The sequence below is a fragment of the Ictidomys tridecemlineatus genome, chromosome 10, assembly GCF_052094955.1.
Source record: "Ictidomys tridecemlineatus isolate mIctTri1 chromosome 10, mIctTri1.hap1, whole genome shotgun sequence".
Classification (NCBI taxonomy): Eukaryota; Metazoa; Chordata; class Mammalia; order Rodentia; family Sciuridae; genus Ictidomys; species Ictidomys tridecemlineatus.
The window spans coordinates 96,362,785-96,388,450 of NC_135486.1; the positions used below are offsets into that span (position 1 = coordinate 96,362,785).

General features: G+C 38.2%; 1 pseudogene; it reads left to right on the top strand.

Annotated features, from left to right (window-relative positions):
* Positions 1-23,983: 23,983 nt before the first annotated feature.
* Positions 23,984-25,402, top strand: LOC101954375 (AP-3 complex subunit mu-1 pseudogene; annotated as a pseudogene).
* Positions 25,403-25,666: the final 264 nt, after the last annotated feature.

The window sequence follows — 25,666 nt, forward strand, 5'->3', positions numbered from 1 at the left end:
TTCCCAAAATTGGTAAAGAATAAATAATATAATTTGCAATATAGTACAAAAAATAACCAGGAAAGACAGGCATTCTGCTTTATACATACACTGTATATTTATAATCTATAAAACAAATTCACATCTCAAAACAAGCCAGAAACCTTGGATGATATGGCTTAACAATTATTAAAGCAAACAGCACTGATTGTGCGCCCCAGGCCACGTGCTGCAGCCAGTGATTCCCTATGACGGTAACACAGGGGTGGGTGGGTTGGCGCAGAGCTTCCAAGACCTGAATGACCTCACATGACAAGTTTCTGGGAGATGTGGCGAGCTGGACAGCTGGGAAAGTGTACTGTGGGTTTGTTTTTTTGTTTCACCTTTCTGTTTTTCCCCCATAAGACAAACTGCTGTATTTCCTCACAGATACATGTAACAGACCTTAGTGTTCAAGAAGCAGATATAACTATTCCCCTCCTCACTTGTTTTTCCAGTGTCTTGTAGAGCAAGTTGACTCAAAGGTGTGATCTTCAAACTAAAAAGGACCTCCACTGACAGTGAGGTCACCGTAAGAATGAAAAAACAGACAAAACTCCAGGAGTCCCATGCTAAGAACCTGCAGGTATGGGAAGCAGATCTACAGCCTGAAGAAAGATCCCCGAAGATCTCCACTCCCTGTGCATGCACCCTAACCCCTACAAGGTATAGAAAGAAGCATCTTTGATGTTTTATAATAATTTTTAGAGGTATTCTTAGGTCTTTGATCCTCTAAGATATGTTGTAGTTTTGTACATTTTTAAATTTTGCTCATTGAAGTGAAATTGCTATTTCCATATTTCATGCGCTAGCTGAGACTTGAAATGTCTTTCAAGGCCCAAGTGCGAAACGTCTGTTCCTCAGGTTCTCACTATAGGAATGTGATGGAAACCATAAAATGACGGGTCTTTTTTAGATGTTTAAGTCATAGGGGTTTTTCTCTAGAACAGGGTTGTGGGATTCCTGCTCACACACACCCTCTTTTACTTCCTGACCACCAAAAATTGAACCACAGACCCCACCATGGGAATCCCTGGCATGATTTACTGACTATAGGCTTCAAATCAATTGGGCTCAACCTGGACAGATAGCTACAAACCTGTATAATAAAATACAGCATTTGACTTTTGATTTGATGGTCTCAAGTATTTTGTGACAGTGAAAAGCTAAAGAACATAATGAAATTTTAGTATGTTCTCTTACTAAAACCTATCATTTTCTTATTTGAATATTTATTCTGTAATTATTTATGTATATTCTGCTTAGAAGCACCACCTTAAAATAGTGACTTTGACATTCTATGTTCTGTCATTTTATGTACTTTCCATTTCCTGCTGGAGAATAATGTTGGATAAACAGGGGATAGTATGTGTGCATGTTTTGTTGAAATTTCAAAGGAATCAAGAGTTTCCAGGAATTATGTAGATTGTGGGTATTTATCGTTTGTGTAAATTCCACTTACTATTTTGTAAGTTTTATATGGATACATATTAGAATACAAAAATGTATTAGAATACATTTATTAAATTAGATTCCTTGAGTCAGGACTGTGGTAAGGGCTTGGCCGAGTTGTTTGCTCAGGGTTGTCCACAGGTGCAAAGTAAAACCTGGACTGCATTCTCACGTGCAGACCTGACTAGGAAGAATCTATCTCCTACTACATTCAGTGTGTTAGTGTAAATTTCCTTTGATCATTTCTCTTACTTTTTTTCTGGTTACATTTTGATATTATTAATAAATGATAGAGCAACCTCTGATTATTGTGCTAACTTTTTTATTGTTGTTATATTTGTTTTTGTTTTTAAGAGCTCTCATAGTGAGCATGCTCCTTTCCTCCTCCTTTATTTTTCCACAAAAATATCAAAAATAGTCCTTTTGGAAGGATTCAATGAAGCATTTAAAATGAATTTCTGCACAATTTCATTTTTCTAACAGTTTCTATGGTATATGAAATCTATAGATTTTGCCCCATTAATAATAAGAATTGAAACACACAAATTGTGGATTGAGAAAGTAAAATCAAAGGGAAATGATTATATATATTTTAAAGGTTAGAAGGTGTCAAAAAAAAAAATAGAGGAACACAGGGGCCCTTATGTCTTCTTAACACCTGGCAGAAAACTGTAGGGAAACCTGAATAAGTCTTCTGGCTTTACCTGCTCATAATGACTTCCTTTTAACAACAAAGTTAGTGGTCACATAGCTAAACAATATACAGCCATGGGATTTGTTATTAAAAAATTCTCTGCCACCATGATTACTATGGTTAACATTTGTTCAAGTATTAGTTCACATGCTTGGAGAACTCAGAAAGGGAGAATTTACTCACACTTCAATTGGACCTACAACATTTCCAGTGTGTGATGTTTTGAATTCATGCTTAGTGTGTCCACAATCCCTCCTTTTTCAGAATACATGTATAGAACCATGAAGTATGGTAACTTATGGGCACGTCATGAATGGGCTGTCCTTTAATTACTTCTAAACACCATTCCACACTCTTCTGATGCCCTATAATTTTCACATCAAAGGTACCCTTAAACCTAGTCTTAGGGAGATGATTTGAGTCCTCAGACTCAAATCTCCTCTCATCTGGTTGCCTGGTGAATTGCCTCGGGGATTGGCATATTGGGCTGTGTAAAAAGAGACTGGTTCATTATCAGTGACAATGAGACAATGCAAACTCTGTATGGTGATTGGAGATCAGAGTTTGGAATCTGTGCACATTAAGCAAGAAAATGGAAAAAAATATTACAAAATTGGAAGATTTTCCTCTTAGGTAATGACTGGAAAATATGACTATATTTATTTGAGGAGAAACATACCTCTATTGTTCTCTCCTTAGCAATATTCCCAAATAGAAAGCCTGCCTTGTCTTATTTTTTTTCCTTACTTATTTTTTTCCATCTGCACCACATACAATTCTTTACTATGAAATATTTCTGCTGAAATCTCTACTGTCCAATTTGTGCCTTATTTAAACACTAGAAAGTAGTTTCTATCTCTTTCTTATTTTTACAATAGGAAGTCTTAGTTTCATTCTTATTGTAAAATGAGTATGCAAATATGAAAATGATCTCTTATAATGTTTTTAGAAAAAACATAACAGCACAACCAAAAGAGGAAAGTTCCAGCCATAACAATGTCAAGCATTGAGCAGAATTTCTAAAAAAAAAATTAAAATAATCTGGAAATTAACTAAGACCATCCATTTAAGGATATCACAGTCATCTTTACAGATGACAAACATTGATGACCCAGTCAAATAAATTTTCTTAATCCAATTTCAATGAAAAAGAGAGTTCTTGTCAGTGTGCTGATTAAATCTTTATATCAACAATGGAGAGGTAAACATTGATATGAGATAGTGAAAAGGAACAATGAAGGGAACATATCCTGCTCAGAGAAGTTAGAGGTGTGCTCATGCAAGCATCACCTCAGGGAGTGGAACAGAAGGGAAAACTTGAGCACAGGAAAAATACACTTAAGAATTTATACAAAAAGTAAAGTGACATTTTATTCTCTTTCTTTCCTTTTTGTCATGACAATATCACCAAAATACTTTTATTTTCGGCATTTTTAACATGTACAGCACTGGAATTGTATAATTTTGTTTTATACCTTAAATGTTACTTAAGTGTGCATTAAAATATATGTTTAAATCCAGGAGCAGTGAAATACATCTAATCCCAACTATCTTGGAGGCTGAGGTGGATTACAAGTTCAAGGTTTCCCTGGGCAACATCACCAGTCCTAGTCTCAAATACATATATGGCTGGGTGTGGAAAGCAGTGACAGTGAATGGGAGAGCAATGTCTGAAATTGGGGTCCCTGATGACTTCATGGCGATGGCATACTTGGTGCCTGGGAAAGTTTTTGTGCAAAGGTGCAGGATGCCTAGTTGCTATGGTAATGCCCTCCATGAGGAGGCTCTCTGCTAGAGGTTTTTTAGCCTCGACCTTGATCTCAGGCACACAGCTTCTGGGAATAAAGGAACTCTTTAAAAAAAAAAAACAGAATATTTTACTGGCTCTGCTGCTCCTGAATCAGCTAGCATAACAGTAACTTTGAACAATGAACTTTCTTGAGAGCTATACAAAGCTCCTAACATTGCACATTGCAAATGTAGAATGTAACTGAGTAATAATAAACTGTATAATGTTGCTAACTGTACCTTTCATGAATACTAAGAATAATGCTTGAACAGTCTTTAATCTGATTAATGAGACATATATAATAAATATTGCTGGTGAAATTCTTTAGACTTGCTTCTTCATCAGAGAGCAGTGCTTCACCCAATCCTAGCTGTATACATGAATCTTTATTCTTGTAATCTCTCATCACCCCTCACCAAAACCTGCTAGTTTGGCCATACTGGTCACAGCAACTGGGTATGTGATTTAGTGAAATTCACCGGGGTTTAATCTCCAGTAGGACCAAAAAATCAAAAACATTCAAGACATATGACACATTAAAAAGACCTCTGAAAAAATAATATTTTCTCAATATATTTTTCTATTTTGCTTCATATATAAATAAATCAAGAAAAGCTTAACTAAAGCTATCAACATTTGTGGCCTAGAAGTTCATGAACATTTTGGAGTTTGAAAACAAATTTTTTCTTTGATTTAAAAATAACATGCAGTATTTGAGTTCTTAGTATCATTCAAATACTTTTCACAAATTCTTACCGTCTCCCAATTTGTTCTGTTAATAGACCTTTCAGTTTAATTGTAAAGATGCCATGAATTAAAAGTCATACTGGTTAAGTCAAGATTTTTTTTAAAAGCAGGCAAATCAGCTATCTAAATACCATTAAATCTTATCAAAACCACTTGACCTTGTATGAATGACAAAAAAAATATTTGAAGAATATATACCATTCTGTTAAATGGCTCTGACAAAATTGAATCAACAATAATGTCGAATTCTTATTAGCCTTGCAAAATATTTCCACTGAGATTCTGTTACAGGAACATAACTAATAGCATCCTAAACTTTCTAAAATTTATTTTGAATCATCATTTTTATGAGTTAAAATTTTAAGGGTAAAAATAATGACACACAAAATGATTTTAGAAAAGCATATTTATAATTCTTGATACACTCTAGTTTTTCATTAATGAATAGGAATCCTTATTTCCTCAGAAAATAATATATATTCATTGCAACACACCACTTATCTAGTAATTTATAATATGTACACATCACATTTATTAAGCATTCCAATTACATTTATATAATAAAAGTTAAAAGGAATTTTGCATATTGACTGTGCTTCATTTAATACTTTATTTTTACACCTTTATCTATAGAACATAAAACTTAGAAAAACATTTTCACTAATATCCTTATTAGATGTAAATGACTCAAACTACAAACAAAACTAAGCTAAACAGTGTTATGACTTTTAAACTCTTAAGTTTCTAGAAGTTTATTATCAGTCAGTACAAAAGGATCTAGTTTACACTATTAACTGCCCCAAAACTGTATAAAAAACTGTATATTCTTTGTTAAAGAACAGATTACAAGACACGTTTTCTATGCTAAGAAATGAATGAAAATAAGATTCTGGTATACATAAGAAATTTAAATACAAATTCATACATTGTGGTTAAAATCATAAACCTTGAGCCTGATACAACATAAATCAACAGTTATTATGCATAAACAATTCAAAATTGAAGTTTAAAATGGAAATTCCAACAAGCCATAATTACTACATATCACTACGATCAGATTCACTGTTTTAATAAGGCGTGGCAGATGTGAACATAAGATAGACAAACTACTTAGAAAATAGCTATCAAAGCTATGAATAAGGAATTCATAAATATAAACATGGCAATGTCAAAACATTAAAAAATGAATGTGAGGGCTGTGGCTGTGGCTCAGTGGTAGAGCGCTTGCCTAGCATGTGTGAGGCACTGGGTTCAATTCTCAGCACCACATATAAATAAATAAAGGTCCATCAACAACGAACAAAATATTTTTTAAAAAAGTGAATGAGATGCAAATACATTTGATAGTGCTCTCTGTTAGTCGATTTTGACTAATTTATAAAGCTATGGGTTTATAATTCTTTTTAAAAGGAAAAATTTTCTGCACTGCTGCACACAGTAATTTCACTGGACATTCTTGACAACAATGTAATCTTCATTGTATCTCATCAGAATCTCACCAGCAAGTCAGCCTGTCATATTTCAGCAGCCTTTAGATCTTCACTATCCTTTCAAAGTTCTTTAATAACCAATGATAAAGCTTCTGGGTTAACTCCTTGTTTACAAAGCCGTACACAAATACAGTGTTTTCATATCTAAGTCAGAGTTAAAAATTCTTAAAAACTCAAGCAGAACTTCCATGGTCTCCCTCACTGCATTCATTTTTGCCACCACCACTGAGGACACTCTAGTACCACTGCCACATGACATGGCAGATTTACCTGTTATTTTCTAATATATTTTTTGAGCTGAAATAATTACTCAATGGAAAAGTACTTTAAAGAATAGTGGACTGAGATTTTTTTTTTAAATTTCTCAGTAGCAAGTACCAAAGTGTCTCCAAGAGCCAAACAGGGCTGAGGGCATATGCGAGTCTTTACAACGAAGTGTATCAATGTGAAGGTCTTAGGTTGCTGCCTGACTCATTTGCATTTATTTTTTTAAAAAGGAACAATCTCTCCTAGCCTTTTTTGTGATGACCTTTAAAAACTTGTATGCACTTTAATATTGAGTGCAAAACAATGACTGCAAAGAAATATTAAGAACAATGATATACCAGTAAAACATTGAAATTTTCAACACAACTTGAGCAGATTGATTAAATTTGTGTGATGATGTCTAGCATTACCAGCAGTAGCAAAACATAGGACAATATAATTTTACATATGGGTCTCTTGGACGGGGATTAGGGAACACCCGAGCCTTCCCACTAGGAAATGCGTCCATTTAAAACATAAGATTCATTGGCTTTGAAAGTCTTGCAGCAAGTACAACAGTTTCCCTTGCATGCGTCCTCTTGCATCTGCTCTCCTCTGAGCAGATAAGTAGGTATTTTCCCAGTGAGCAAGGTAGACTCCAGAGCATGGCCCAAACTTGGAAATTCCAGGTCAGGACAACACTAATATATATATCAACATGTATGTGTTTTAATTTTTAAGCTGTTAGTGGACGTTTATTTTATTTATTTATTTGCAGTTCTGAGAATTGAACCCAGTGCCTCACACATGTTGGGCAAGCACTCTACCACTGAGCTACAACACCAGCCCATGGACGACAATATTTTTTAAAACAATATGGGAATACATGCTGCTCATTGCAGCCAAGTAGGTTGGGCAAATCTGCCTCTAGTGTTGCCAAATGGGCCAGCAAGCATAACTCATCCCTTCTCAATGAGGCCCACTCAGGTTTCCACTGGGGAGAGGGGCTGGTGTGGGGAAAGTGACACATCATTTGCATTCCACACAGGAGAGCATGATTTATTTACAGATCAACATAAAACAAACAAGCCTAACATTTTGCATGCAGTTTGTAGTTTCTGTTGAAGCTGCCAGGGCTCTCTCAGTGCACACTTAGGCAGGAATTTCTACCAGTTTTCCTTCCCAAGTTTTGAATATGTCATTAAGACAGACACTCCTTGAAGGTATATTTGGAGGATATCCTCTGGGAAGTGGGATTGCCAAGCTAGGACTGTAGAGAACACACATTACTAATGTGATCTCGATAATGGCCAGGGAGACAGATTTACACATTCACAGTACAATTCTGGGAATGTGATATACTGCAAAACATGGTTTAAATGTAGCCATTTCAGAGAACAACTTAGAGTATACACAATCGTTCAGAGTCAAGCATGAATGTTCAGAGCTAATTCATTGCAAGAAACTATTCTCTACTTAGAACTTTCAGTACAAACATGCACACTTTCTTAGTGTCATTTGGCTTCTTTTATGCTTTGTATAAAACTACCACAAATTATAGAGTAATCAGACTACCCATTTACAAACAACTTACTATTTATTACAATTATATAGCATAAAACTGCAAAATATTTATAGGTGAATATTTGTGTTATGTGAAATATTTACAATGAATTTTTCTTTAAGAAAACCAGATGTTTCATAGTGGTGGTGGCAAAGTCTTGAAGGGACGAAATGTGGGTAATATTGGCTCAATCCATCAGTCTCTAGTTTAGTAGAAACCTGGAGAAGAGTCTTTAGCAGGGAAGAACCCATTGATACCCACAAAACACATGCCAGAAATCATCATAGATCAGCAGATCTGACAGGACTTTCAATTCCTAAAACTTCTCCTGTGAGGAAGGGAGCCAGTGCTTGTGGGTTTCCACTGGAGCAGGATAGGTGAAAGCAAGAGGAACTAGTTCAGGCAGTAACTTCTCTGGTTTGGGAGGGCATCAGACCAACACTCCGGGTGCCTATGATAAAGAGCACCATGCCGTAAGTATTCTGGCAGTGGACTGCCATACAGGACAGAGGATAAGTGGGGTATGGAGTCCTTTCTACGTGGTTCTTAGTCATTTTCATCATAGCCTTAGGAAACTGTAATCAGTTTGTGTATTTTCAGGTTAGAAGCAAATACTTCTCAAACCACTGTTTCCAGCTTTGAGCAACTGTCAATATGGACAAAATTTCACGCTGCTTAGGATTTAGCCAACAGAATTCTTTTAAGCCCTTACCTGGCATTAAAACCAGATAGAGCTGATGAGGTTCCATATACAGAGGAAGTACTGTGACAAACAGAGTCCAGACCTCCTCTTGAAAGTCATTGAGGGTGATTCCCCTCTTCCACTTAGTTGCAATCGGTCCTCTTCCAAGTGACTCCTCACCTGGCAAGGATAGGGGCCACCGATGCCTTTGCAGGTGTGCTGCTCCCTTTCCAGCCTTCTGGGGTTGGAACCTGGGCACCAACGTCTCAGGATGGGTCTCCTAAGTGTAGGAACATTATTATGCTTCCAGGACTCAGAAAGATGTTGAGAGGCAACTGGGTGTTTACAACCTAGATAAAGTCCCATTCAACCAAGAGTAACACCAGGGCTGTAAGGATGTATATGGACAAATATCCAAGTAGTGACCCCTGAAAGTTGGGGCTGTGGCCAAGTTGAAGCTCTTGCTGCTGCCCCAGATAACAAGCTGTTGAGGAACTGCATTAGAGAACAGGAGGATGATATGAGCAGGAAGACCAGGAGCCGGAGGTAGAGAAACAGGGAAGGAGACCTCAGAAAACTGCTCAGTCTCAGGTATCCAGACAGCTGCTAAATGTGTCATTTTAACCTAACAATAACATAGAAATGTTAAGTCAATGACCAGTTAAAGAAAAAAAAAATGTTCTTAAATGTTGCCCCGGTCCCCAGTTGCATAGTTAAATGAATTAATATATATAGAGGAATATTGAAGGTAAAATTAAATTAAGTCTGGGCCATAGTAGAAGGCTGGAGGCATGCAGATTGACTTTACATTTTTTCTGGAAAATATGTGCAACTTTTGCTTCCAAGATTGCTCTTGATACCATGTTTTGTGTATGTATTTCTGAAATCACCCAAAGACCTTATATTGCTACATTAGTTCAATTCCCCCTGGAGAATCTGAGGGCCATAGCACCTTGTGGCAGAGGAACATAGCAATAGGGAGATTCAAGGAGTCTGATAGAGTAGTTTCCTTGGAGACAAGGACTTCAGCATCCTGAAGGTCCACTCTATCTTGAATCCACTCATACACAAAGGCTGCTTTCCCACAGGCACCGTCCTGTCTTGAGAACTGCCAAAACGCTCAGAAGCCTGCCACTAAGGTTTGACTGTTGAGAGCCACAGCCGAAGGGGCCCCAGCAAACTTCCAGCTGATTGGCTCACCATGGCCCCAGCAAACTTCCAGTTGCCAGCTGATTGGCTCCTCTGCGGTGATGCTCATTGGGCTGTTTCCCCGCCCTTTCAGACCACGGAGCTGCTCATTGGGGGACTCTTTTGGCTCTGCCCACGTGACCCAGCCAATCGGCCTCAAGAGCAGGAGGAGTGGGGGGTGGAGAAGCTGGGAAGCTGGTAGTGGCAGTTTGGCTCTGAGGGCATTCCTGAAGAGCTCTTGCAGTGAGGTGTGTGTGTTCTAAAAATAAAGTTTGTTTCTGCTTGATAAGTAGCTCCTGAATTGTGCCCAGCCAGACTGCGGCATTTGACATTTAAAAAGAAACTCCAGGAAGCTGCATGACTTGCACAGGGCCTCAGACTTGCTCATAGAAGGTTATTGATGCCCCAGCCAATCAAAGTCCTGGAAGGAAGGGCACTCAGGAGTTTGGCTGCTGTTGCTTGGACTGTGTCCTGGTGGACAGCATCAAACTGCAGAGCTCCAGTGTTGTGGGTGCTGTGGGAAGACTTGGCTGGCTCAACTCTCAGCGTTAGTATTGGATTGCAGAGGCAGTTTTAGGCGAGGGGGAGGAAATGTGCCTCTGAATCCCTCCTTGGCCTCTGCCAAGAGGAAGTTTTTGGTGTGCAGACTCAGGACCAGGGGCTCTTGGGCTCCTCTACCTGCCTGAGGAGGAAGTGCCTGTGCTTTGGATGGTGGAGGTTATAGACAACTCGCCCAGACACCAGGAGGGATACAAACCGTGAGCAGTATGCAGAAGGCCGTAAGTGTGGGCAAGGGAGCCAAAGTGCCAGTATATTCGCTTGTGGCGAGAGTGGAGTGAACAACAGAGATGAAAAGAACAGAAAATAGGGCCAGAACTTCAGGCAAGGGGCCTAAACTGCTGTCAGAAGAGCAGATGACAGAATCAAGAAACAAAAAATTCCAGGCTGTTCCCAGGGGGAGGGCACAGAGTGGGCCTATCACCCCTCACAAAAACACTTGGCTTTCCTTAACTTAAACCGCTTCAGTCACTAGGATCTGAAAACCTTGGAGGGGCTAATTCCTAGCACATTTTAATGAGTAGGAAAGCAAAAAACAGGGTTTCCATCCACTAATAATTTGCCTGATAGACCACTTTATTGACCTAGTAAAATTAAGTAAAATTACCTAGTAAAATTAAGTATATACAGCATCTCATTATTCATGTTCTCATTTACAATGAGCAGAATATCCTATATATTGTAGAAAAGTGTCAGAAAAATATTTCCCACAATATATTGAATTTTGGTAAAATTTTTTATCTCATTAGAGCCCAGTGTCACTGTTCATAGTATTTCAGTGGCTACAGAGGCTGAGATAGGATAATCATAAGTTGGAGGCCAGCCTCAGGAAATCATGCTAAGGTGTACCTCAGTGATAAAGGCATACAACCTCTGAAAATGGGTTCAACACATTGTCAGGGGGAAAAAAAGAGATAAGAAACAGACTAAAAGCAAAACTCAATATCTGTCAGTGTATACTCATGTATGCACAACGATACATCATGTATATTTCACACAGAGGAGCATGGTTTCATTAAATGTCATCATAAAACTGCCAAGTCTAATATTTGCCACACAGTTTCTCCTGTCTGCTGGAGCTGTCAGGGCTTTTTGAGTGTATATTCTGGTCAGGAACTTTACCAATCAGTTTTCTTTCCCCATTTATGAATATGTCATTAAGACAAACACTTGTGAAAATTTATTTATAGGAATATCCTGTGGGAACAGGGATTACAGAGCTAGGCTTCAGAGAACAGTTGTTTGTTAAACACACCACTATATTGCTAATGTGCTCAAGACATTGGTCAGAGAGATAGATTGTATACATTCACAGTACAATTTTAGGAAAATGATAATACTTATAAACATGCTTCAAAACACTGTCCTATTAGAGGGGAAATGCAGGTATTTTTCACTACAAGCTTTCATAGTCAAGTATGAAAGTTCTGCTCTAATGCATTGTAAGAAGATATTCTGCCACATTTAGAACATTTTGTATGAAGATACACACCTTCTTCATGTACTTGTTGATTTTCTTGACCTCTTCTTAGAATTACCTCCAAATTTTATCATAGTCAGTCTATGCATTCACAAAATCATACCATTTATTTTAAATGACACATTGTAAAACTGCAAATTATTTATAATTATTTTTTTGTTAAGAAAAAATTATGTATGATACTGGTTTTGGCAAAGGGACAAATGCTGGTAATGTTGGTTCAAGGAAGGGTTCAATTTTGTAGAAAGCTGGAGAAGAATCTCTACCAGGGAAGATCCCATTAATATCCACAAGTCATATGACAGCCATCATCACAAACCTGAGACATCACATTTTCATTTTTAGCAGATCTGAAGGGACACTCAGGCCTCCAAAAGTAGCCTGAGATGGAATGAGTCAACGCGTGTGGTCATGAAATGGTGCAGTATAGGTGAAAGCAGGAGGAGGTAGAGCAGGCAGTGACTTCTCTGGCTCAGGAGGGCATCAGGCCCACACTCCAGGGTGCCTGGGGTAAAAAGCAGGTGCTTTGAGAACTCTAGCAATGAATTTCAGTCCAGAGTTGGGCAGAGGAGTACTGGGGTATGGAGTCCTTGTCATTTTCTTGATTGATTTAGGAAACTCTAATCAGATAGTGAAATGTCTAGATGGAACAGGATGTTATTCAAAGCACTATTTGCAGCTTCTGAGTACTGGAAATACTGACAAAATATACAGGCTGCTTAGAATTAGCCCAAAGTAATGCTTTTAATTCCTTACCTGGTGTGAGCTGCTGAGGATTGCTATCCAGAGAAAGACCACTGACAAGCAGTGTCCAGACCTCTTCCTCTTGAAGGTCATTGAAGGTGTTTCCCCTCCTTAACTACAGTACTTAACTACAGTTGCTCATATTCCAGTTGGTTGCACACCATTCAAGGAGAGGGCCTAATGTTGCCTTCCCAGGTTCAGGGTCCCCATTCTGGCTGCTGAGGCTCGATCCTTGACAACAGTGCCTCATCATAGCTAACCTTGACAGCAACCCAGTTACTTCCAGGATTCAATAAGAAGAGACTGAAAGCCAGCTGGGTGCCAGCTGTCTGGATACAGGGCCACACAACAAGGAGTGACACCAGGACAGAAATGTTGGGAGAGGACATAGGTCCCAGGAGTGCGCCCTGATGTTGGGGATGTGGATACATTGAGGTTCCTGCTGCTTCCACAGATGACCAGCTGCTGAGGAAGTGTAGTTCAAAAGAGCAGGAGCTTGAGGAAAATCTGAAGATCAGGGCTGGAGACCTCAGAAAACTGTTAAGGGTTAGTTACCTGGACAGCACTGAATGTGTTATTTCAACCTAGCCATAACTATAGGCATGATGAGATAACTGAATGGCCAGTTGAAAATCAGAAATATTTTTAACATCACTCCATGTCCCCAGTGAATAGTGATTTAATAGCAGAATATTAAAGGAAGGTAGTCTGGGTCATAACAACGTGGAAGGAGTCATGCACATTGACATTTCATTTCTTCAGGTGAATTTATGCTGCTTTGGCTTCAATGGTTCGCTCTTTACACCATGTATTTTGCCCTTGTCACTGAATTCAGCAAAATAGCCTTGTCTTACTGCATCTGCTGAAATCCTCTGGAGACCCGCAGGTTCCTAGCAGCTGGTGGCAGAGTAACACAGTAGGCGATGGGCAGATTCAAAGAAGTGAATAGGGGAGTTTTCTTGTAGACTAGGTCTTCAGCATTCTGATGTTCCTCTCTAACTTGAGCCCACTCACACACAGAGGCCAGATTACTACAGGCGACTTGAGATAGGCACCTGTCTTGAGAAAGACTGGAATAGTCAAGACAACTGTCACTGAGGTTTGACAGTTTAAAGGAAACTTGGCACATGAGCGCTGAAGAGCGTTGACGCCCAGCTAGAATCCTGGAAGGGCACCCATTCAGTCATTTGGTCTCTGTTGCTTGGCAACGACTGTTTCTTCTGGTGCATGGCTACCAGACCGGAGGTGCTATGGGAAGACTGGGTTGGCTCAACTCTAAGCGCTAGTATTGGATTGCAAAGATGACTTTAGGTAAGGTTTAGGGAAGGTGCGGACTCAGGACCAAGGACCCTCAGGTTCCTCCACTGGCCTGAGGATGAAGTGCCAGTGCTTTGGGCGGTGGAGGTGTTAGAGACATAACTCACCCAGATACCAGGTAGGATACAAACCTGTGAGCAACATGCAGAAGGCTGTAAGTGTGGGCAAGGTAGCCAGCGTATGTTCGCTTGTGGCAAGAATAGAGTGAACAACAGAGATGAAAAGAACAGGCAATAGGGCTGGAACCTAGGGGCAAGGGGCCTGAGGTGCTGGTAGGCAGACAAGTGTGAGAAGCAAGCAAAGTTCAGGCTTTTCCTAGCGGGAGGGCTCCGGGAGGGCAGATCTCTTCACCAAGACACTTGGTTTCCTGCCCCTAGGCTGCCTCAGCCCCTGAGATGTGCAAATCTTGGAAGGGCTTACAGCCTAGTTCATCTTGAGGAGTAGTCAAACAAAAACGGGGTTACCACCCACTAATCTTTCGCCTGATAGACCCTTTACTGACTATATGAAAAAGTGTTACCTAGTAAAATTAAGTATGAACAGCATCTCATTTTGCATGTAGTCATTTACAAAATCATGTTACATATATTATAAAGTGTCTTATAGAAGTATTTCCCATAATTCAGCAAGTTCAGGACTACTATTATTTTTAATGGCTCACATTTTATTATTTAACTAAGTGAATCATGTTCTAAAACTTAGGCTGATTTAGTTTGGATTGAGTTTCTCATACAGAATATATCTCAGGGGGCTAAGACTGTGAAATAAAATTGCCCTAAGTTTAGCAACTTGCATTTGAAATCAGTCTGCATTTTGATTACAATCCTGGTTATAGTTTCATATATAATACTGTTTTCCATCATCCAAGAATAACTCATAAGAGAATATGTATAACGTGGCATCATGCCACGTTATCACCATCACATATTGGTGATTCCCACTGTTCCTGGCACCATCTTGGAAAAGCATATTCCCATTGAAACAAAATTTGGATATCCACACCCTGTTCATTCAACATGGTCAGGAAAATCAAAGCCAGATTTGACTCCTTGATTTGGTGAAGAATATTTTAAAATGTGGTGGTATAATGGCAAATGGACAGAATACGAAGAGGTAGGTTCTTGATGTCATCAGGACTATTATTTTGATGATTAAAAATATTTTTTTTAAGAGAGAGTGAGAGAGAGAGGGGGACAGAGAGAGAGAGAATTTTAATATTTATTTATTTTTTCTTAGTTCTCGGCGGACACAACATCTTTGTTGGTATGTGGTGCTGAGGATCGAACCCGGGCCGCACGCATGCCAGGCGAGCGCGCTACCGTTTGAGCCACATCCCCAGCCCTAAAAATATTAATTAGTATACACTCGTGTATTTATATATTTATTTTTTTACTGATGATCCTTACATGAAATCTAGAAATGGGTATTATTTACATAAAATTCATTACCAACTGGTTTAATTAAGGGTTCTGTCTTATCTCCTTAGTGGATTCTGTTTAATATTCAGATGCTTTCACTCAATTACAGATCCTCTATCTTTGAAGGATTGTTCAACGTCATCTTAATTAGCCAACCAAGTGCATAACAACATTTGTCACAAGCCTTGTGTTTTCTGCAAGGGTTTCCTTAATCTCAATTGCTTCCTCTGATAGAGAAAATTGGAAATCATTGGCTGCTTTTATACTTTCCAAAGCACAATACACATCTTCCCTTTTCAATTGGACCACATGTTTCAAGCACACTATAGCAAATATCTTCACAAAAGTTTCCTGTGCAAGATTGGTGATTCCCGCTGTTCGTGGCACCATCATTTCCCTAGGTTTCCTCGACCATATTGCTGATTCCCCCTGTCCTTGTCACAGTTTTTATGTGAACTTGGATAGGGAGGGCAGAGCAATATTCCAAAAGAACTGCCCTTAGTGTCCAGTCTGTTCAGGCTGCAGTTGTGGCTGTGGGGTGTTGTCAGAGTGTCCAGAGTCACCAGGAGTACCTGGGCCCAACTTCCCTGTTCTTCAATACGAAGGTTCATTATTTCCAGAGTAGGAACTCTTTCCATGTTGATCAGTTTTCCATAAAATAAATCAAACATCAAGATATTAATGTCTTTGAATTCTATTTGCTGTACTTGACCACAGCACAGATACATCTGCAAGGAACAGATCTTTGCCTTTCTAGTTATCCAAATATGCTCTGAATTTTTATAAAGTAATTGTATAATAATAGACACAGAGTTAAATAAGATGAACAGAAAGCCCAGAAGCACCCAAATATCAGTGAAAATTTAGAAATGTGGTTGGGCTAACACAGCATTTTAGTTGTAGTAGAAGAATGACACATGGATGAATAGCCTGCTAAGGGTGTGGAGAAAACTAGGCACCATTTTTTGTAGTCGTTGTCAAGAACTTGGGATAGATCAATGGGGCCCTAACCACTGAGAAACATCCCCAACTGTTTTGAGCCTCGGTAATATGCTCAGGCTGGCCTGAACCTTGTCATCCTCCTGCCTCAGCATCCTAGTGTCTGGAATGATAGTCCTGTGCCACCATGCCTGCAAGATAGCTACCTTTTTATGTTGCAAACCCAAAGTGCCTGATGAAACCTAGATTGAAAATGTTCAGTAATGCAAATGAGAAAAGTGGTAGAAGCAAACACAGATGCCTCCTGTATGTGTAATGTTGGCAAAACATTTGCTAAAATGACCTGAAAAGCAAGCTGGCCATTGTGTTTTTCTCTTCTCTTTGGAAAAACAGGATTGACCTCATGGACTGGCATGCTAAACTCACACATGAAGCTATATCACAAGGCTAAGAGCAAATATTCTAAAGTCTCATTTATCAGAACAAAAATCAAAATGACCAGTATATCAGATAATTTTAGCTAAATCAATGTTCTTTTAAAATATTTACATTGTAAATAAGTAGTTGAACAACATATCTTCATTTTACAGATGTTTCTTTTAAATCAATAAGGAAAATGCTGAACGATAATTTCTTTATATTTTCCAGCTGTCTGGGAACAAAACCCCCAATGGGCCTCTTGTCTGCTAAGTAAGCTTCCTTGGTTAATGTACACTCTGTCAGATCTTAAAGTGACATAGGAACATATAGAAAACTATGTAGCATGAATGAATTTTAAGTTCGTTATTTTTCCTTTTTTTAAAATGGGGATTTATCCAAGGTGCACTATAACACTGATCCACCTTTTTAGCCCTTTCAATTGTTATTTAATATTTTGATGCAGGTTCTGGCTAAGTGTCTTAAGACCTTGTTATGTTGCTAAGGCTTTCTTTGAATTGCAACCATCCTGCCTCAGCCTCTGGTGTCACTGAAATTACAGGTGTGTGCCACCATGCTCTACTGAATTTTAAGTTTATATAGGGACCAAGTACTTTATCCAGCTTCAATGTGAGTGAAGAAAAATTGTGTTGCATTTGTGTAGTAGAAACTGAAATGCACTATGCTGTCATGTTTATCAAATTAGAGCAAATTAATTAATCCAAAGAATTTAAAAATATATATCTGTGCCATTGGTCACTATTTCAACCATACCAGAGGAATTTTATAAAATAATTAGGGAGAAAGAATATTTGCCATTGTCAACACAGTTTCAAATAGCAATGCAATATGAAAAATACAACAGACTAAGAACTATTTATAATGCATCCCTCATAAGGAATGTTATGTGATCACTGAAGGTGCTATAGATATGGGCTCAAGTGAGAATACATATTTTTGGGTATCAATTCAGAAAAAAAATTAATTTTTTACATTTAAACACAAATACACTATAATATCATTTTACAAAAATTTATACAAAATGTTTAGAGGCATTTAAATTATAATTGAAATTTTCATTTCAATTTTTTAACACTGAATGATTTCTTGTTTGATTTCCAATATGTGTTGATATTCTGTAGCTTTCTAATTGTTTCTTCTATAATTTCCAGAAATTATAGTGATCTATCATGTTGACATTTTGGGGGGTCTTGCTTTTGGCCTTAGTCAATGGCTAATTGTGGGGTCCCTAGGCACTTCTTCTTAGTAAACAGGCTGTGGTAGAAGAATATCATTAATGAAATCACCCTTGGAAAGAGCTAAAATATGAATCTGCACATATCAGATTTTGTTTCTGATTGTGTGTGTTTCATGTGTGTGGCTGGTTATTTTTGTGTTCTGCCAAATTTTATGCTCTTCTGAAATGAAATGAATTTCCTTATCTGTACTTCCATATTATAGTGTAGATCTATTTTATCATATATGTAAACTTTTAATGTATACCAATTTAATATACACCTGCAGACAATAATACATTAATTATTTTATTGCATCTCTCTAGAAATAGAAGATAACAAATATAAATGCTCATTAGTATTTCAAAAATTTTACTTTAAATTTTTTTTCAACAAAAAGATTGAGCTCTATACTGCCTTTATGATTTTTTTAATCCATTTATTCACCAGACATAACATGACTATTTATTATATAGCAGACATACTGTCCTATTTCTCAGGACTGTTCCATCATTAAAAACTTCATGTAACCCTGTCCTGTCTAACAAAGTGAGAGATATTAAAGTGAAGACAGAAAACTCAATTTCCACTGAGGCATTTTCTGTCTCCTTTCACATCCAGGCATTTCTGAAGGTGGAATGTTGGAAAACATAAAGTGATATTTTAATAATTCAAAACAGCATTAAAGAATGGTATTAAATGTTTGCTATATTGTATTTCCAGATATACAGTAAATCTAAATATCAAATAAAATGAATCACATTTTTTTCATTTGCATCTGTGATTCTTTACTTATCATTTCCTGAAAGTTCAAAGGAATGTTTCATTTGTTGTCATCATTAATCAACCCTTTTGGTACACAATAATTTTAAAAAGTAAAACTTAATCCAGTGCCAAGCATATGAGGAAACTTCTCATGAATCTTTTGTTTGTATCAGTTTGACCCAATGTAAGGCACCATGGGTTATGTGGTGACTATATTATGTGCCAGTTCTACCTGTAAAACATCATGAATTATAAATGACATTGCAATGCAGGGTATGTTCAAATGCAAGAAGACCTTCTTAATATAGATTACAATCCATAATCCTTGATCAAACCTAACTGCACGATAGGTACACTTGTGTTGTTTTACTTCTTGGAAATGTTACCATTGTGAAGTAGGAGACATGGTGTTAAGCACAATAGATGGCACGTATTGAACTGTCATTTCTGCTGGAATCTCTAAATCCTCCTCATAGATTCCGTCTTACGTATCACTGGGATATCTTATTCGGTATCTACTACTTCATTCCCTGTTTGTGTGTGAGGAAGGAGACCCACAGAAAGTCTAGGCAATAGCTAGTAAATAACAGAGCTTAAAGTAAGTCTCCAAGTGAGGTTGTGCTAACTGTAAAGACCATGTTATTTCTTTTCAACTAAGCTACCTTGGACTGAGGATGTATCTCTAGATATTAGGGTTGCCTCACATGAGTGATGTTCTGGCTTACACCCCCAGTTCAAGAGCCCCACTCCCAACCAATTCCCAGTCCCTCCAATAGATAATCAATGTTCTGAATAGTGAGACTTAAGAAAGATTATATTTTCTGTAGAAAAGAATTGGGATTTTTTTTTTTTTTTTGGAAAGTGAGGAAGTTCATGATATATATACCCTTTCCAATTTTATGACTTATTTTGTGTTTGGAAATAGTGTTCTATATTTTCCTAAACAGTCCTTCCATTTTTATAGGACTTCTCTACTTTATGCCTGTGCCTATGGCCATGCAGAAGTGGTAACACTCCCAATACAGATGAAATGTGACATTGATCTCTGTGACAGTGACAATGGCACAACTCTGATTAAGGTAGATAGTAGTTGAAGAATGGTTTGATTAGAATTCCTAGAATAAAGATGCATTTTTTTCATTCAATTGTGGCTAGTTGCTGAAACTTGGGTTTTGTTAAACTTGAATATCTTGAACTGATCATCTCTGTCATGGTGAAATCTGACAGGCTGCACAATCCCAGGAGGAAGAGCGTGCCATGATTCTGCTGCAGTATTGTGCACTTATCCCAATGTGATGGACACCAGTAGCAACACTGCTCTGTGCTATGCTATCTACAGTCAGGCCTCATGCACAGCATGAACCTGCTTTCCCATAATGCAATCTTTGAAGCAAAAATCAAGATATAGTTTGATCAATTTTATTTATAATTATTTGACATCCATTTATTTTAACAGTGACACATATAGGGTTTCTTTCAATATTCATCCTTTTTAAAGAAGTTACAGGTTTTTTAAGGTAGCTAAAATAAATATTTGCTAAACAAGAAAAACTTATTGATCAATTTCTTTGTTTATTCAAATAATCTTTTCAGCCAACTTTTTTCCTAATTAGAGTAGAATAAGGACAGAAAGCAAAATTTGCCTTGGAAATAAGCTTCAGTGCCTTCAACTATTCCAACCATTCTTATATTTGTTCTCTTAATATTATCTCCAATTCCTATAATATCCTGTGCATGGTAACTTAATGTCATTTTTTGTTGATAATGTTACTTTGAAGATTGTAATCTTTGTCTTCCAGGCTTGAGAATATGTCTTCTGCGTGCTCTATTCTTCTCTTTCTAGGATTTCTAATTGACGTTTTGTAGAATCTCTCTCTTTATAGAAATGATATCATTCCACCTTTTTCTCTCTAGTTCATTCCTTACTGATCATTGATCATTTTAAATATGAACTTTCTAAATTCCTTCTCAAACATTTTCTTCTCATTGTCAGTGGGTTCAGTCTTTGAGGTGTTGTGCACTGTATGGTGTGCCTTTCTCCCTTTTTACTATTGTTTGTATATCTACCCATCTGCTGGGATGATTACCTCTTCTACTTTTATGCAAGATATTATTTAGTGAGGTTCTTTCCCGTAAGTGCCCTGGTCTGGGAAAACACCCAGGTATTGCTGCTCCTGTACGATGAGTATACTTTGTTGTTCCCAGTATAAGCACCACTTTGAGGGCAGATACTAAACTCCTATAACTGTAATCATGTCAGATCAAAACAATTTACTAGCAAAACTTAGGGTAGGAAAATGTGTAGAATGTGCTTTCCAACGTTCCTTTTGTCCAGGTATTAAATTATAGTAATATTTTGCAATGGGTCAAGAAATTTGTTCTCAAAGATAAATTATTTTTATACTATATAGGCACTGAAAAGGAGAGGAGAGAAATATGGAAAAGGAAAACAGAGAAAGAAAAAAGATGAGAAAGACTAATAGAAAACAAGGTAAAAGAAGGAAAAGATGGGAAGGGTGCATGTGAGGCAGGAGCAGTAATTCAAGCAGGAAAAAGGGAGTAAGAAGAGAAAGTGTAAACCTGAGCTAGAAAAACAAAGATAGAATAATTCCAGGTAGAGATAAAATTCTAGGAGGCTTTCTCTGGTCTTTGGTATATATGGGTTCCTGATATCTTTCTGCTTGATCAGAGAATGTTAGGGTGAGACATTAACTTGTACAATGAATGTGAGTTACTAATTATTAAAGAATTTTTTCAAAAAGTTTTTAATACCCTTAAGATCCTGATGGGAATTCAAGGCACTACATTTTTTCCCTGAAGTGTTCACAAAGAGTATTTAGAGTCATATCATTGGTTTCAACTGCAGACCATATTCCAAGAAGTTCCTGTATTGGATCTTATCCTAGAAGCCATTTACTTGAACAATATTTGACAAATTGACACATAAGGAGAACACCAGTGGGAAACAGATATGCAGTAAATGATGGTTTATTTAGATTTGATAGTCTCTTAGTGTGGGAGACCAACCTTACACGTGACTGAGTCACACTCCCTGGCTGGGTGCTGAGGTGCTCAGTTGCAGAAATGTGGCAGAGCTTTCCCCACCCTTCTTGGGTCCGGTGTCTTGTGCATGGGTGTGTCTTGCTACAGCCCCATGGGTGAAGCTGTGCTCACCTGTTCCTTTGTAACATAACCCCCTGCCCTGTATAGGATAGAATCTTCCATGGAAGTGCCTTTGTGTCCCCTTCTCTTACTGTGCCCTTGGGTGTGGCCTACCCAGGTGTCAGTCAACCTGCTGACAGTGGACATCATGAAGATAGACTCAGCCCCCTGAAACCTGACCCCTTGCCTCATTTGAATAGCTTCTCCTCAATAAAAGGGGTCAGCACGTGCTCTTGCTTTCACTCTTTCTGCAGACCCTTAAGGTCAGAGGAGCCGTCACAGCAACCCCAAAGTAAAAGGTATTTGTGTCTCTTGTGTGGTTCTTTTGCACAGCTCAGTTAGCCTAGTTTAACTGGAGTGACCCCTGAGCCTTTTAGTCGTGAGAACAGAAACCCGGCATCTTAGCTCTATGCCAGTTGTACTTGCTGCTGCTCTGTAACAAGGGTCCCCTTTTCTCCAAGTTATCATATCATTTACATCACTGACCTTGAAACTCTTTCTGTCAGTCTAATTAAGGACCACCAGAATTCCTCTCAGAGTTCCATTGAAGACTTTTTGATTTCCTTTAATCAAAATCTTTTGACTTCCTCTTACCTCCAGTACAAAGGTACCCTGAAGATTGCTGTAGGATTTTTTCTGATAAAATTTCAGCAATAGCTATTGCTATCAATACCAGTATTAGGTATTGACATATGATAAACCACTTCAAAATCCATTCTTTGAAAGCAATATTTATTTTGTTCATAATCTGCTGTTTAGTCATGGGTCAGTGAGGACAGCCAAATTCTTTTCCTTTTGAAATCATCTGTGTGAATGCAAGCTGGCTTTGGGGACTAGAATCATCTTAAGTTTCCTTACTCCACATGACTGTGTGTTGAAGCTGATTTGGTCTGGTCATACGGAATGGTTGTCATCCAAAGCATGATATAGGAAGTCTCCCTGAGCTCAGAAAAAAAGCCTTATGATATTTGGATTCATATTTGGCAGGGAAATGAAAGAAATCAGCCTGATTGTTTTGTTGAAACTCTTGTTTTAGGATCCATTTGTTGATTAAGGTCTAAATAAGTGAGAATGATATTCATAAAATGACTTTAGAAAATAAGGGGAGTGAAAATGGCATTAAGAGGTAAAGGGCTTTCCACTAAGAGGTGATAATCAATTTTTGGATAAGAAAACTCATAAAACAGTCCTAGAAAATTACAACTCCAAGATCAAGTGTGATGGACTGGGAAAAAGTGAGGCATGACCAGACCAAATCAGCTTCAACACACAGTCATGTGGATTCAAGGACTGCATTGGATTCTCGGACTGCATATGGTTTTTACTTTCCTGATTTTGTGAATAATTTGATGGAAACCATTTTAGGAATATAGATTGCATTATAGTTCCTTTGTTCCTTAACTATCTTAAATTATTAAAAGTTTGAACAAAAAGATTCACAACTGAGTATGTAAGTAAAACTTTGTTATTAGATTTCTGTGAGACTATTCCTAGACTACCATATTCATTTCCAAATTATATTATTTGATTCATGCAGTTAGATGTTCTTTGGAAATTTCAAAATCTCCACAATGTGCATGTCTAGGTATAGAAAATCAATTTCTGAGGAGGAGGTTCTATCAATGATAGGATTGAAAATGACATGTGAAAAACTGGAAGAGGAGAAAAAGCATTTGGCAGAAGAAATACTAACCCTCCAATGCTCTAGAGAGGATAATATGGTGGTAGTGGATTCAGTAGAACACCATGAAAGGGCAAGTGAAGAGACAGCAAGAGAGGAAACATTGGAGGAAATGGTACAATTTTTTACAGGTGAATTAATTTATCTGTGATGTGCTTTAGTTCATTCACTGCAAAGTATGTCCTGCATGCCTATGTAGTATGGATTTCCTCTATTCCATTTAGCAATGTTTTCAAAATTTTTAGAAGAAACACACCATGTTTGTCCCTTCAAATATTGCAGAGCTCGTCATTATTAGAACTGATTGGATCCTTCAGAATAATAATTTTCACTCAAGAATCATTTGAGGTCCCAGGTGTCGGGGTGAGTGTGAGGGGCAGGGAGTGTGCAAACTGGGGACTGCTCAAAAAACTAGGGAGTCCGCTGAAGAGCTGGAGCTCGAGACTTCTGCCTGGGCTTCGGGAGCGTCTTTGCTGTTGTGGACCAGGGCCGTGCCTTCCCCGACGCTCGGCCTTTGGGGCTTTCTTGTCAGCTGGGCCCAAAGGGAGAGAAAATGATCCATAGTCTGTTTCTCATAAACTGTTCCGGTGACATATTTCTAGAGAAGCACTGGAAGAGTGTTGTGAGCCAATCTGTCTGTGGTTATTTCTTTGAAGCTCAGGAGAAAGCTGCTGATGTTGAAAATGTACCACCTGTCATTTCAACACCTCACCACTACCTCATCAGTGTCTACCGGGATAAGCTCTTCTTTGTGTCTGTCATACAGACTGAAGTGCCACCTCTCTTTGTTATTGAGTTCCTACATCGAGTTGTTGACACTTTTCAGGACTACTTTGGTGAGTGTTTGGAGGCTGCAATTAAGGATAATGTGGTCATAGTATATGAGCTCTTGGAAGAAATGTTAGACAACGGATTTCCACTGGCAACAGAGTCTAACATTTTGAAAGAATTGATTAAACCACCAACAATTCTACGTTCTGTTGTCAACTCTATTACAGGCAGTAGTAATGTTGGGGACACACTCCCCACTGGGCAGCTGTCCAACATTCCATGGCGCCAGGCAGGAATAAAATACACAAACAATGAAGCCTATTTTGATGTCGTTGAAGAAAAAGATGCAATTGTAGATAAATCAGGATCTACAGTCTTTGCAGAAATTCAAGGAGTCATTGATGCTTGCATTAAGCTATCTGGAATGCCCGATCTCTCTCTCTCTCTCTCTTTCATGAACCCAAGGCTTCTAGATGATGTCAGTTTCCACCCCTGCATCCGATTCAAGCGTTGGGAATCTGAACGAGTTTTGTCATTTATCCCTCCAGATGGAAATTTCTGACTCATATCACATCGTGTCAGCTCACAAAATCTAGTGGCAATACCAGTGTATGTGAAACACAGTATCAGCTTTAAGGAGAACAGTTCTTGTGGCAGATTTGATATAACAATTGGACCAAAGCAAAATATGGGAAAAACTATTGAAGGAATTACAGTGACAGTTCACATGCCAAAAGTTGTGCTGAATATGAACCTGACACCAACACAAGGCAGCTATACATTTGATCCAGTCACCAAGATATTAACATGGGAGGTGGGGAAAATCACTCCACAAAAGCTTCCAAGTCTTAAAGGACTGGTAAATTTACAGTCTGGAGCACCCAGGCCAGAAGAGAATCCTTGCCTCAACATACAGTTCAAGATCCAGCAGCTTGCTATTTCAGGCTTAAATGTAAACCGCTTGGACATGTATGGGGAGAAGTATAAGCCATTTAAAGGAGTCAAATATGTCACTAAAGATGGAAAGTTTTAAGTGAGGACATGAGAAGAGGCCAAAATTCCTCAACAAGATCAATTTGTTTTCAAGTGTCATTACAATTTATTATTAGGTACCAAATGGGCGGTAATACATATTCTAGTTAAAGCATTTGTGTTGAGCTATACACCACTAACAAAGTTATTTAGAAATTGATGTAGGGTTCTTAAGGAGCTTTAAGCTAAGGAATCTTTTCTAATGACTTAGCTTATTTTGTATCTTTTCACTTAGGAAGATTATGGAGGTGATTTCTTCCACAGGTGGGTACCAGCT